Genomic DNA, 14,617 nt, shown 5'->3' on the forward strand with positions numbered 1-14,617 from the left:
TGCTTCTTATTCTTAGAAAAATATTGTTCTGTCAAAAGAGTTCTCTCCCACTTGCTACTACCTGTTTATATAAAAAGCAGTTTTATCTTTCTTCAGAGCAGCTTTACAGCAGGTGGTCCTACAGGGGACTTTTCTGGAGACCATATTTCTTTCCTCCCATAAAGGTGAGAGCAACACAAGAAAGGCTCAGAGTGACATCTCATTTCTATACAAACACACATTCTTGCTTACTCACCTTAAACATTCCATATTTACCTTTATCTGACTTCATCATCAAAACTTGTCAGATTTTCTTTTTTTCCCTAAGAATTGATGTTAAACAGGTTCTACCAAGCTTTCAATATTACCTTAAATGTCTACAGTCATTCTAACTGCATTTTACACCTAGAAATCTACTTCAGTTTATGATTCACACTTGGCTTGGAATTAAGCTATTTATTTAGAAGATGGTTTCTTCCTTTGTTTTGCAGAAAAGCCAGTTTCTCTCTCTCTCTGACTCTTTCTCTCTGTCTCTGTAATCTCTCCCCTTTTCTTTGCTCCTTCTTTCTCGTTGTTCAAGGTTCAAGCAATGTTTTCTTGTACTATGTTAAAAGCTGATATCAAAGTTATTTTGCTTTAGGGAGGAAGGGCATATGGATTAATCTACCATGTACTTATGTCTGGAGTTTTGATAATAAATATGAGAAGTAGATAACATGGGTCTATGGAAAATATGTTATAATAGTCCTTCTGAAAAAGTCAATACTTATTACCAGTGAAAAATGCATGTCTGTTTATTAAATCTCTTACTATCTTTCCAAGATTCCAGTAACAAAACAAAAAACAACTTTTTGGTTGTCAGTTGATAATTCACTACTCTTGAATCTCCCTAGACATACTGCAAATGAAACCCAGTGTGTTCATTACCCATGAACATGTCTTATTGGAGGACTTTTGACCTTGGGGACCCATTCAGTTCTTTCCTCCTCCATAAACTGTGATGACTAAGTCAGCCCACAGTGACAATGGAGTTTCTGCCCTGGGTTCCTTCTTTATCACTGCGTATTCATGTTTCCAAAGCTTATACTAGCTTCTGCAAGACAAGGATTGTGTCTCAGCAGAGGTAGTTACAGTGCAGTAGAAAGAACTCTTGATAAAGAAGCAGGTAATTTTTTTGTGAATGTTGCCTTCCATGTCATGTGATCCAAGATTTTCTTCATTTTTTTTTTTCCAGGCAAATCAGATGCAAGAAAGCAAAGAACATCTTAAGGGTCCACTGAAGGTTTGGAGCACAGAAATGAGCCAATAAATATTTAAAAGATTAGAGAACCAGTCTCATCATCTAGCTGGTTTTCTCATTAATGAGTTGCATGAATCTTTAACACATGCTTACTTCATGTTTGCATGAATCACATGGTTTTCAGCTTTTTGAAAATTGTATTTGACACTTTGGGAGGTTCTACTGAGATTTCCAGTTGGCTTATTTTCTTCAGTCAATTAAGCGCTGTTGTCCAAGAGGCCTCTCATGGGCTATTTAGGCTGACATGTCTTTTCTCAGCTTCTGGAGTGAATCCTCAGAGGCAATACAAATTTGCTTTTATGACCTTTTTTTTTTGTCCTCTTCCATCTCTCCCTTCTTCACTTTCTTTTCTCCCTCCCTCCTTCCATCCTTTCCTCCTTCCTCTCTTCCTCCTTTCCTCCCCTCTTTTTTTTTCCCCTTCCCTTCCTTTCTTTCCCTTAATTTTTCCTTCCCTTCCAGTTCCTTCCTTCCTTCCTCTTTCTTTTTTCTTAACTCCATGTTTTGTCTTTAATCTCTGCTTCTAACTGGCTGAATTAGGCTGCAGTTTTAATTTGTTTGTATCCCCTCTGTTATTGCCCATGGTGGCAGCCTTGATTGCTGAGTTTATGATCTGACCATTGGGTAATCTCCATCTAGTGAAGATAGGAATCTAGGCTCATTGGGTCAGAGATAACAGAGAATTGTCTTAAATATTTTGTTTGTGTCTTTGTGCAAGAAGATGTCTTGTTTCCACTGGAAGGTAGAATAGATCTTTAAGATCTGTATTGGTGAATTTATTTTTTTGTTTTCTATGTTTTTCTTCCCCATGGCTAAAGTTATAAAGCAGAAGCTAAAAACTCTCTGTGTCTGTAATTGAGAGAAGACTTTGCCTCTCACTGGGCAAGTGTGATGTATATATGTGCGCCTGTATGCATATATTAACATACTGAATATAGTAACACATTACATTGTAAAACCCCTTAAAATGTGTTCTGTTCTAATTGGTTTATGTACATTAATAAGAACTTCTTTCAATCTAATACTATCACTCTCACAATCTAATACTCCCACAACTCCCCAAAAAACAAAAAAACTAAACTTCTAATGTTTTAATTGTGCTAGCATTAAAAAAAATTGCTTCTCATAGAAACTGCTAAGTCAGAAGCTAAGCTAAGCTCACATGATGAAATGAGCTCTTGAACAAATCAGATACATTTTGGTTTTAAAACATCTATATATATTTCCCTGATTTTACTGGTGAAGAATATAAAAATATGCATTTTATTTTTTTTAAGGAAAAATGTAGGTTTTTGTTTTTATTTTCTTAGCTAAGAGGCTTGTTAACGTAATCTTTCTAAACTTCTTATGCTGTTTTACTTACTAAAGAAGCTTATATTACTCACATGTTTCAGATTATAAGTAATATGTGCTTAAGTTGAATTATCATTCTGACAAATGATTTATATCAATAGCAATTATTTTCTGCAGTGTGTCAATTTAAATAGAGTTGTCCTATTCTGTAGTTAATTTTAAGATCTTATAAATCATATTAATTGAATTGCTTAATATATAATCTTCAAATACTTGGCTAATTTCTAAGTAAGATAGAATGCTACCCAGAAAAAAAAAAAGTGTGTATGCGTGTCTCTGTGTGTGTGTGCACGTGTGTGTTTGCATGTATGTGTGTGTATGTGTTCTTTGCTTCTTAGCTTCTTATTTTTATCCAATATAGATTGGCTATATCTCTGGGTAATATTAACAAAGGTGATTATTTTTTGCCACTTTAAGTAGGTAGAAGATGTTAAAAAGATATTTGTGGCTGCAGGGTTCATGTTATACATGCAAATGAGCCTTGTAGTCCTGTTAAAATGCTTACATATGATAGTTGCTACCTACCTCCTAGTTCTTTCTGTGAAATGGATGTCACATACTTTGGTAAAAAGTTATCATTGACATACGTGAATGAAACTCTTACCAGGAGCAATAATAGGATAGAGATACAATTTAGTAGAAAGGTAATGAGGTGATCTTGTTAAGTGAAAAAAGAGGACAGTTTTGTTTAAAATTAATTATTTTATTGTTCTGGTTGTTCTAAACTGTGGAAGTGGATAGTGAAGAAAAAATATAGATTCCTTTTGCCGAAGGAAATTCTGTTTGTATGGGCAAATAAGCAATCTGAAAAGAAGAAATTCAATGTGTAAACATTTTGCCAAAAGTCACTCGGTTTTAATGAGTTTATTCAAAAGATTTTTTTAAAGAGAGCTGTGATTCCTTTGTTATCAAATATCATGTTGATGCAAAACAGAGAGAACTAGGTTTTCTGTCTAAATAATAAATTTATCTTGGAATATTTGTCTAGTTTTCTTTACCACCTTTTATGATGTCTGATGAGAAAACCGGGTTAGTGCTTGTTCTATGACTTAAAGCAAATGTTGGCAAACTGTGACCTGTGGGCCAAATCCAGTCCATTGTCTGCTTTGTGAATAAAGTTTTATTAGAACATAGTCATACTCATTCATTTACACGTTGTCTATGGAGCTTACCTTGTGGCCCTCAAAGTCTAAAATAGTTAATATCTGGCCCTTTACAAAAAGTTTGCTGACCCTTGGCTTAAAACTTCCAATCCTTACAGGTAGTAAAACCCTTCCAATCCTTATAGGTTCCTTGGCTGGCCAGGAACTTTAATAGAGAAGAGAAGAATTTACTCACTTTTACAGACATTGCAGGCAAAACTAGTAGAGACAAATGTCTTGGGTTTCATTTTCTGGCCTCAGATTAGAAAAAAAAAAAGATAAGAACAATAAAACACATCTCTGAAACAAAAGAAACTCTTCCATTTCTCCAGACAGAAGTTAATTTTCTGGCCTTACAAGTTGCTTAATGCCATAGGGCTCTAGATTTGCTGACAGTATTGAAAGGTGGCTTATGTATATTAATTAACACTTTTTGCCACAACTATGTACATGAATCAGGCCCAAATACAATGAGATCAGCTTTTCATAATCAATAATAATCTTTGGAAATTATTTATAATCAAAAGGGAGACTGTTAAGAATAATTATTCAAACCTTAAAACTGTAACAAAGAAAACTGAGTGTCCCCTCAATTTTCTCACAAGCTTACCTGTGGATTATCTAATTATCCATGGCCGGTGTCTTCAAACTTTGACCCACAGGACAAATATTGTGGTCACCTTTATTGGTAAATTGCCTGTGGCTGCATGTGTAGGCAAAAATGAGTCATTGCTACAGAAACCATGTGGTCCACAAAGCCAAAATAAGGTAATTTCTGGCCTTCTACAGGAAAAGTTTGCCAACCCCTGCTCTTGAAATGTTTCTCTTTGTTTGACTTGCTAGTTACTACTGATAAGGGTAATTTTCAACTCTGAAATTGTAGGTGGTGACTTATAGAAAACTGATAGCAATGTAAATGATAGTTGTCTGATAGGAATGCAAAAAAGATTGCTTGGTAGATATCCAAAAGATTTCTACATCATAAAAGAGATCATCTCTAAAGTTGCAGTTTTATTACACTGTAGAATATTAATTAATTTTGTATGAAAATTAACCATCTCATTTAAGCATTCTTTTAGCCATTATAAATAGGTCATTCTCCAATTCTCTTTAAAAAGCTTCACTGTTTTGCTTATTTTCTCATTAATTAAATAAATCTGCTCAGTGCTCATTTTAAAAGCAAAGATGATTAATACAGAATATAATTTTTACCTTCAGAGGAAACACTGATAAAATTCTTACGATGTAGTTATGATTTTAATTAATATCAGTCCTGATTAGAAAAAAAATGTAAATTGAAACCACATGATAAAATACCATTTTATAGCCATTATTATTGGCAAAGTCTGATAATATCAAGTTTTATAGAAATTATGAAAAAAACTATACTTTTTCATGGTTTATGGGATTATACATTAGTAAAAAAGAAATCCAAAGGATAATTTTCACTTATCTAGTAAATCTGAAACTGCAGATAAACTATGACAGAAAGACTTTTCTCCTAAGTATAAACCCTAAAGAAATCTATACATATGTACACAAGGACACATGTACCAGAGTGTTTATATCACAATTGTTTGTAATATCAATCATGCAAACAAACCTGGAAATAAACGTTTTCACCAAAAGCATAAAAATATTTTAGTATATGCATACAACATCAAAAATAAATGCATTACAGCTACATGCGATAATATGAAAGAATCCCACTGTATGGTATTGAGTTTAAAAAGCAAGTCAAGGAAGAATATAAACACTATGATTGCATTTATGTATAGTTAAAAATCATACAAAACTGTAAGAAATTATTTAGGGATGAAAACATACGATAAAATTATAAAGAAAAACATGTGAGTTTAACATAAACTTCCACATAGTGGCTGTCTCTGAAGGTGCAGTAAAAGCTTTAGAACATATCAGAGATTTTTTAAAAAAATTTATTTGCCTGTAATCCCAGCACTTTGGGAGGCCGAGGCGGGCGGATCACGAGGTCAGGAGATCGAGACCATCCTGGCTAACACGGTGAAACCGCGTCTCTACTAAAAATACAAAAAATTAGCCGGGCGTGGTAGCGGGCGCCTGTAGTCCCAGCTACTCGGGAGGCTGAGGCAGGAGAATGGCGTGAACCCGGGAGGCGGAGCTTGCAGTGAGCCGAGATCGCGCCACTGCACTCCAGCCTAGGCGACAGAGCGAGACTCCGTCTCAAAAAAAAAAAAAAAAAAAAAAAAATTTATTTCCGTAGGTTTTGGAGAACAAGTGGTATTTGGTTACATGAGTAAGTTCTTTAGTGGTGATTTGTGAGATTTTGGTGCACCCACCACTCAAGCAGTATACATGGAATCCAATTGGCAGTCTTTTATCCCTCACCCTCTTCCCACCCTTTCCCCTGAGTCCCTAAAGTCCATTTTATCATTCTTATACCTTCACATCCTCATAGCTTAGCTCCCACTTATGTGTGAGCATGTATAATGTTTGGTTTTTCATTCCTGAGTTACTGCATCTAGAATAATAGTCTCCAGTTCCATCTCGGTTGCTGTGAGTGCCATTAATTTGTTCCTTTTTATGGCTGAGTAGTATTCCCATCAATAGTACAATGCCCATAAATCAATAAGTGGATAAAGAAATTGTAGTATGTGTGTGTATATATATGTATCTTTTTATGGCTGAGCATATATATCATACATATGATGGAATACTATATATATATATATATGATAGAATGCCTTTTTATGGCTGAGTAGTATTCCATATATATGATATAATACTACTCAGCCATAAAAAGGTGTGTGTGTGTGTGTGTGTGTGTGTATATATATACCACAGTTTATCCACTCATTGATTGATGGGCATTTGGATTGGTTCCATATTTTTGCAATTGCAAATTGTGCTGCTATAAACATGCGTGTGTAAGTATCCCTTTTGTAAAATGACTTCTTTACTACTTTATCTACTGGTAGATACTCAGTAGGGAGATTGCTGGATCAAATGGTAGTTCTACTTTTAGTTATTTAAGGAATCTCCACACTGTTTTCATAGTGGCTGTACTAGTTTACATTGCCACCAGCCATGTAGAAGTGTTCCCTTTTCACCACATCCACCCCAACATCTGTTATTTTTTGAGTTTTTTATTATGGCCATTCTTGCAGGAGTAAGGTGGTATTGCATTGTGGTTTTGATTTGCATTTCCCTGGTCATTAGTGATGTTGAGCATTTTTTCATGTTTGTTAGCCATTTGTATATCTTCTTTTGAGAATTGCCCTTAGCCCACTTTTTGGTGGGGTTGTTTTTATCTTGCTAATTTGTTTGAGTTCATTGTAAATTTTGGATATCAGTCTTTGTTGGGTGCATAGATTTTGAAGATCTTCTCCAACTCTGTGGGTTGTCTGTTTACTCTGCTGACTGTTCCTTTTGCTGTGGAGAAACTCTTTAGTTTAATTAAGTCTTAGCTATTTATTTTTGTTTTTGTTGCATTTGCTTTTGGGTTCTTGATCATAAAGTCTTTGCCTAAGCCAGTGTCCAGAAGGGTTTTTCTGATGTTAACTTCCAGAGTTTTTATAGTTTCAGGTCTCAGATTTAAGTCCTTGATCCATCTTGAGTTGATTTTTGTATAAGGTGAGAGATGAGGATCCAGTTTCATTCTCCTACATGTGGCTAGCCAATTATGCCAGCACCATTTGTCGAATAGGATGTCCTTTCCCCACTTTGTTTCTGTTTGCTTTGTTAAAGATCAGTTAGCTGTAAGTCTTTTGGTTTATTTCTGAGTTCTCTATTCTGTTCCATTGGTCTATGTGCCTATTTTTATACCAGTACCATGCTGTTTTGGTGACTATGGCCTTATACTATAGTTTGAAGTCAGATAATGTGATGCCTCCAGATGTGTTTATTTTGCTTTGTCTTGCTTTGGCTATGTGGGCTCTTTTTTGGTTCCATATGAATTTTAGGATTGTCATTTTTAGTTCTGTGAAGAATGATGGTGGTGTTTTAGTGAAATTGCATTGAATTTATAGATTACTTTTGTCAGTATGGTCATTTTCACAAAATTGATTCTACTTATCCATGAGTATGGGATGTGTTTCCATTTGTTTGTGCCATCTAAGATGATTTCTTTCAGCAGTGTTTCGTAGTTTTCCTTGCAGAGGTCTTTCATCTCCTTGGTTAAGTATATACCTAAGTTTTTTTTTTTTTTCAGCCATTGTAAAAGGGGTTGAGTTATTGTAAAAGGGGTTGAGTTCTTGATTTGATTCTCATCTTGGTCACTATTGGTGTATAGAAGAGCTACTGAATGTGTCCAATAGTTTTGTATCCTGAAACTTTGCTGAATTCATTTATCAGTTCTAGGAACTTTTTTGGAGGAGTCTTCAGGGTTTTCTAGGTATACAATCATATCATCAGCAAACAACAACGGACTGATTTGGATGCCCTTTACTTCTTTCTCTTGTGATTGCTCTGGCTAGGCCTTCCAGTACTATGTTGAATAGAAGTGATGAGAGTGGGCATCCTTGTCTTGTTCCAGTTCTCAGAGAGAATGCTTTAAACTGCTTTTTTCCCTGTTCAGTATAATGTTGGCTGTGGGTTTGTCATAGATGGCTTTTGAGGTGTGTCCCTTGTGTGCCAATTTTGTTGAGGATTTTAATCATAAAGGAATGCTGGATTTTGTCAAATGCTTTTTTTGCATCTATTGGGATGATCATGTGATTTTTTTGTTTCAATTCTGTTTATGAGGTGTATCACATTTATTGACTTGCATATGTTAAACCATCCCTGCATTCCTGGTATGAAACCCACTTGATCATGGTAGATTATCTGTTTGATATATTGTTGGATTCACTTAGCTAATATTTTGTTAAGGATTTCAGCATCTATGTTCATCAGGGATATTGGTCTGTAGTTTTCATTTTTGGTTATGTTCTTTTCTGGTTTTGGTAGTTAGGGTGATACTGGCTTCATAGAATGATTTAGGGAGGATTCTCTCTTTCTCTATCTTGTGGAATAATGTCAGTAGGATTGGGACCAATTCTTTGAATGTCTGATAGAATTCAGCTGGGAATCGCTCTGGTCCTGGACTTTTTTGATTGGTATTTTTTTTATTACCATTTCAATCTTGCTGCTTGTTATTGGTCTATTCAGGGTTTCTAATTATTCCTGATTTAAGCTAGCAGAGTTGTATATTTCCAGAAATTTATCCATCTCCTCTAGGCTTTCTAGTTCATGCATTTAAAGGTGTTCATAGTAGCATTGAGTGATCTTTTGTATTTCTGTGGCATCGGTTGTAATTTATCTTTTCAAAGAACCAGCTTTTTGTTGCATTTGTCTTTTGTATTGTTTTTTGTTTGTTTCAATTGTATTTAATTCTGCTCTGATCTTGGTTGTTTCTTTTCTTCTGCAGGATTTGGGTTTGGTTTGTTCTTGTTTCCCTAGTTCCTTGAGGTGTGACCTTAGGTTGTCTATTTGTGCTCTTTCAGACTTTTTGATGTAGACATTTAAGGCTATGAACTTTCCTCTTAGCATTGCCAGAGGTTTTGATAGGCTGTATCATTATTATCATTCAGTTCAAATATCTTTTAAATTTCCATTTGATTTCATTGTTGACCCAATGATCATTCAGAGGCAGGTTATTTAATTTCCACGTGTTTGCATGGTTTTGAAGGTTCCTTTTGGAGTTGATTTCCAATTTTATTCCCCTGTGGTCTGAGAGAGTACTTGATATAATTTCGAATTTCTTAAATTTATTAAGACTTCCTTTGTGGCCTATCATATGGTCTATTTTGGAGAAAGTTCCTTGTGCTGATGAACAGAGTGTATATTCTGTGGTTGTTGGGTAAATGTTCTGTCAATATCTGTTAAGTTCATTTGTTCTAGGGTATAGTTTAAATCCATTGTTAGAATATAGCAGAGATCTACCAAGAACTTTAAAACTAACAGCCATGGTTTCTTTCTTAAATTGAGTGGCAAATAGTTGGAAATTTGGTTTACAGTTACTTTTTAAATCTTATAAATTTTCTTTTTAAAATCATCAACATATAATAAAAATAAATACTTAAAACTAACAGTCTTGCAGTAACCACCAAGATTTGAGGCAGCTGGAGCTTCATCTATCAGTCAAGACTCTTTAGGTTGCAGATGAACAACAGCAAAAACAGGTTTGAGCAAAACAGGAATGTACTGGCTCAAATAAACGTAAAATCTAGGGCCTCAGCCATAGCTCAATGGGAAGGAATGTGAGGGAAGAGCATGGCCAAGCTATGCCACCTGATCCTGACATCTCTGAGCTCTACTTCCTCTTGGTGTTGGACCCATTCTGGGATGGCTTTCCTCCTGGGTTGGCCTGATGGCTGTAGGGATGCCATTATCATATTTTCTAGGTTCAGGCCTTCAAGCATCATAGAAAATAAAACTTGTCTCTTATCCAGTAGTCCTGGCACATGTTTTTACTGTCACATTGGCTCATTTTGGATTATATGACCATTGTTGACCAGCACTAGTCAGAGGTATATAGTGTTCGGATTGACTGGAACTAAACCATGTGTTTACTCCTTGAGCTGGAAATGGAATTAGCTCCATTAGATGTGCATAAGCAGGAGTGGAGAAGAGACAAATAGCCAGAAAAAAATAAAGATTATTTTGCCAAAAGAAGGCAAATCCAGTCTAGGTGGCCAAAATTAAAAACCAAACCAACTGCAGAATCTAAGTCATTCCCTCAGTGAGGTAGACCAGAAAGCTTAATCCAATTTAATTGAAATCAGGAGAAATGTCCTTGAAGGTGAGTACCTGTCTATGCCTGGGCTCCCAGAAAACTGAGCCTGAAGCAGAGGCTTTCATGCTTTTAATTTACAGGGAACTCCACAGAATAAAAGGGTAAGGAGAATGTAGCAAGGAAGGAGAGAGAGAGACAGTACAAAAGTCACTGATGCAACATCATCATTAAGTGTGACATGCTGCTCTGCCTTTGAGGACCATCCACCAAGAAGTGCTATAAATTGGCCCCATTCTTTACTAGTTAAGGTCTACCCCACAAGTTACTGATGCATGGTGCTGAGCAGAGAAACCCTGAACTGAGAAGCAAGAGGCAGTTAGCATAGGCATAAGGTGGGATGCTTCCAGGTTGTGACTGTGTGTGTTTGTAACCCTACAGAGCTGGTTACTGCAATACCAGATGAAACAAAAAGCAGGTGAGACAGGTTGCATCCAATGCTGTGCCTTGGGTAGGGAGACTCATGGGAGCAGAATCCATGACAAGTCCTTGCTCTTACTCCGTTGTATTCTTCATAGTGTTGGCAGCCAAGAGTACAATTCCCATCACATCAGTACTACAACAGGGCTTCCTCTGTCTTGCCTCAGAGGCTTCAGACCTCCATTGATCCAGTTGTTGTTTCTCAAAAACTGTCCAGAGGCAGCACTGTCTAGCAGACCATCAAAGATCAGGTAGGAAGAGTCTGTTCTCTAAGTAAGGAGTCTTCAAGCCCCAGGACACAGACCAGTACTAGTCCGTGGCCTGTTAGGAACTGGGGTGCACAGCAGGAGGTGAGCAGTGAGCCAGCAAGTGAAGCTTCCTCTGTATTAACAGCCACTCCCCATCGCTCGCATTACTGCCTGAGCTCTGCCTCCTGTCAGATTAGCAACAGCATTAGATTCTCATAGGAACATGAACCCTATTATGAACTGCACACGTGAGAAATCTAGGTTGCATTCTCCTTATGAGAATCTAATGCCTGATGATCTCTCACTGTCTCCCATCACCCCCAGATGGGACTGTCTAGTTGCAGGAAAACAAGCTCAGAGTTCTTGCTGATTCTACATTATGGTGAATTTTATAATTATTTTATTCTATATTTAACAATATAGTAATAATAGAAATAAAGGCACAATAAATGTAATGTGCTTGAATCATCTCGAAACCATCTGCTCTAAGGTACATTGCTGATTTGTCTGGTGACTTGCTAGATTGACTGCCTGATTCCTGGGGAAAATTTCAGCGTATAATCAATATCAAGTCAGGGGTTTTTGTTCAGTCTCACTTTTACCCAAGTCCAGCAACTATAAGCAAAAGTGGACACCTAGGGAGAGCTCAAGGCTGCCGTGAGAATGATAAACAGATGAAAGACATTGGGGATGACTTGACTCAAGGCAGCAGAGAGGACTTCTAGAGTACGCGGATTGCATATCGTCAGGCGAATAGTATTCAGAGTAAAAGGACTGTTTTCTTGTTGTGTGAAGTGTTACAGCTCCTTGAAGGTTAACTTTTCATGTAGCATTCTGCACTGCTCTGATGCATAATTGGTTTCTGGGAGGTCAGCAGTGCCTCATGAAAAAGCCCATTTGAAAAAAATCAATCTCAAACATTAAAGTGGAAATAGTTCCATGCTTAGCTACAGAAACTACAGAAACATATTTCATTGATGAAAAGCTTTTAAAAATAATATAGACCTTCATTTCCTAATCCATAAAATGAGAGGATTGGATTTGGTGATCTCAAAGGTCACTGGTTTTCCTTTGTCTCCATTGCTAGGAAGCTGAAACTTCTGTTGCTACAGATTTTAAAGAGGAGTTTGAGGTTTGGGTTTCTCTCTCTCTCTCTCTTTTGTTGTATCCGATTCATCTTTTCAGCCATGTTAACAGCTTTGTTATATATGGATCTCTGGGCTTATGGTGAGCCATGATCACCATATGGTGAGCCATGATCTATGCTTGGTGAGCATAGATAACCAAGATTCCTTTTGTCACTAATTCTCTGATCCTAATAATGACACCATACTTGTTTTTCCCATTTGAAAAATATAAGCATTAATTCCTGCAGCTCTCTTTACCCAGCTGTTGAAACTTGGGTAAAGCATTCGATGTAAGTAGCAGTGGTGATAGACTCCCAGATGTCCTGTGTTCTCAGAGCTTGGCCTTTGACCATGACAACCTTAGGATGCCCCAGTGTCCCAGCTTTCATCATTACCCTGGCTCCCTCCTCAAACACACACTCCATCTCTTCCATCCTTCACTGAGGTGTAGTCACAGAATTAAGTCATCATATATGGCTCCTACACTCTACCTCCTACCTCAGTGGCACAAAGACATTGGATATACCTGAGGCTGTCTTCACCCAGGTCATTTCATGCCTCTTGGGGTGCCCAGAAGACTTGGCACCAGCACATGGAAAGAAGACCTTGTGACTGCTGGGCCCCTTACCAGGTGGTCTCTCTACATTTCAAAGCTGATCTCTTGAGTATGGAGGTGAGAGGTGCAAAGAGGTGTCCCTCAGCCCAGGTTCTTCTCTTTTCCTTTCCTGTGCCCCTTCCTTTGCTGCTGTGCCAATTAAATTATTGGCAGCCACAAATGTGAACTCTCTTTGTAATATCCTGTTTTAGTTGCAGCTCTTGAATTTCCCTTTGTTTGCTTTTTCTTTTGCTTTTATCTCTTCTCTCGTTTAATCAAGTGCCTCTTCCCTTCAGAAATAGCTTACAGGCTATTTTATATTCTACAGTGTAGGTCCAGATTTTTAAATAGAGGGAAATGACTTTCATACAATCTTTTTTCAGCTCATTGTGGTGGTCTAGAAAAAAATAGGTAAAGCTGTGACTTATCACACATATAAATCCTGGGCTTGCACCTTTCAGAGTTGGTTATTGATCTTTGTGAAATGTATGGTGTGGAGGCTCCACATTAATGCACCTTTCCTTCTCGTCACTTCAGGCGGAAAAATCCATTCCTGACTGCAGTGGTGAAGTGGATGCATGGAATCCCCAGCAAGGTCCTGGCAGGCAAGTCCTTGTTGGCCCCGATAAATCGATGATGGTGGCGGGAGACTCACTCCCTCCACGGGCTCCGCATAAGCCAGAGCACGCAGTGGCAGACAAAGGAGGGTGAAACCAGCATGTGTGTGCCTCTCATAAATGCTTTCCCTATGTTCATAAATTGTCATTTAATTTTAATAACAACCAATTAGAAGATGATTGTGAAACCATTAAACAGATGAATAAACTGAGGCTACCAGAGATTATGTCTTTCCCCAGGCTATACTGCTGGTGAGTAATCAAGCCAGGATTACTACCCAGATTTGTCCGACTGCAATACTCATATTCTTTTTACCAGGCACCATGCAAAATGGTGTGCATGTATTTTCTCATTTAATCATGATAAAAATCCTCAAAGATGGATATTAGCATCTCGGATTTACAAATAAAGAAACTGAAGCTTTGCAGAGTTCATTAACTTGCCTGAGTTCTTGCTGTTATGAAGTGGCAGAGGGCACTCCAACCCAATCTCACTCCAGAGTCCACATTTGTAATTACCCCACCAAACAGCCACAGCACTTGATCCCCAAGAGGGTGGCATGAAATGCTCAACGCCTTATGTTCAGAGCAGGCAGATTTTGACTTCAGTAGGCAAGATCTCTCAGACTTCTGTTTGGCTTCCATCAATATGTACTTAAGCCCCAGGGAGCTTCCCCAGACAAACTATGTGCTGCTCTCCCCAAGACAGGTGCATTTGCTCAGCACACCCATTTCCATCAGCACTTTTTTTTTTTTTTTTTTTTGAGTTTACTGCTCAGTTGGGGCAGCTGCACCATCAGCAACCCATCTGGCAAAAGCTGCAGCCCACTTATCTGTAAAGGATGCACCAGGAGGGCTTGACAAAAGGGAGCAGCTTTGCTACCAGCAGCAGGATCCCATTTGGAAACAGAAGCAGGGGGCCTGGAGTCCTGCAGTCACTACTCTGCAGGCCCAGCCAACCCTGGCAGCAGGAGCCAGTTGCTATGGGACAACTCTGTTAACTTTCGTGCATAAGAACTGCTTACCAGAGTCTCAGCTGTCCCCACCTCCCTTCAAACAAAACAGTGTCAGCAGAACCCCTGTCCTAC

Source organism: Pan paniscus, chromosome 7 (assembly GCF_029289425.2).
Source record: "Pan paniscus chromosome 7, NHGRI_mPanPan1-v2.0_pri, whole genome shotgun sequence".
Lineage (NCBI taxonomy): Eukaryota > Metazoa > Chordata > Mammalia > Primates > Hominidae > Pan > Pan paniscus.